Here is a 1,450-nt window from a genome sequence, read left to right on the forward strand (position 1 = left end):
ATATATATATATATATATATATATATATATATATATATATATATATACACATTACACCCACACGTGTGTGTGTGTGTTATGTGTTGACTGTTGGAAGAAAGTGTACTCAATACCACAGAAGAGATTAATAATATTTTTATTTCGGTCGAGACAATCTCTTGCTACCCGTGAGTTCCACCGGGGTTTTGACAGGGTCACCAGGCAAAGCACCAGAGTATCAGGTGACTCGACCAAAATTATATATGCATATATTGTATTCTCATCCAAGATGGAGAAGAGTACTAGCATTCCATGTGGTAGGTTGAGAAATTTCTCTCAGCATAAAACCAATGGTAGCCTCATTTACCCACAATTAAAGAATATTTATCTATCAATGCAGTATTGAGCACTCAGTTTTACTGTTCAATATTAGCATAAATATCATCATCATCATCAACATCGTTGTTTAACGTCCGCTTTCCATGCTAGCATGGGTTGGACGATTTGACTGAGGACTGGTGAAACCAGATGGCTACACCAGGTTATATATATATATGTATGTATATATGTATGTGTGTTCACGTATGGCTTTGCAAACCAGCAAAAGCTCACCAGTATGATAACAGCAGGTAGAGAAAAGATGAAGTAATCTAATGAAGTCATATAAATTACAGACTCAAATGAAAATGTGCTTGCATAAAGCACAGTCTGCATGTATGTATATGTGGATACATATGTGTGCAAATAAGATGTGCGTATGAAATGCGTTTGGATGCGCATGCAAGCATGCACAACACAGACGTGAAGGGGGATGGAGAGAAATTTTTTTACATAATTGATTCTTTTTTTTTTTTTATATAGATATTATTCTGGGCTCCCATTCAGATGAAAAAAAAAATAATAATAATAATAACTTTGGAGATAATTTTGGAAGTTTTCTGTCAAGAGTCAATATGATAAAATTAAGACAAACAAACAACATGTATTTAAAATAGAGAAATTAACAACAGTAGTGAAGTTTAAAACAAAAAAATTATTAAATTTGTTGTTAAATATCAACTACAAAACCTTAATTATTTATACCCATTAACCCTTTAGTATTAAAACTGGCCCAAAAATTCTACCTGTTTTATATTCAAACTGGCCAGATCCAGCCTCTCACAGCTACCCTGCAATGTCATTCTAATAATAAACAACCACATCATTGAAATCTCAAAGCTAAGAGATAACGAATGATTAATTAAAAAAAAAATGTGAATAAATAAGTTTTACATTCGGCAGAGTAATATGAATGCTAAAGGGTTAAATATCTGATGGTTTTTATGAAGGAGTTCTGCAATATTGTCCAAACAATGGTTTCTATGAAGCTCTGGATATCTTAAATATCCAACACAATTTACAAAACTCTGGGATTTTATTCCAATAACTAAATGATGCTCTGGAGATATTAAAAATCCGACTGGATCTATGA

This window comes from Octopus bimaculoides, chromosome 2 (assembly GCF_001194135.2).
Source record: "Octopus bimaculoides isolate UCB-OBI-ISO-001 chromosome 2, ASM119413v2, whole genome shotgun sequence".
Lineage (NCBI taxonomy): Eukaryota > Metazoa > Mollusca > Cephalopoda > Octopoda > Octopodidae > Octopus > Octopus bimaculoides.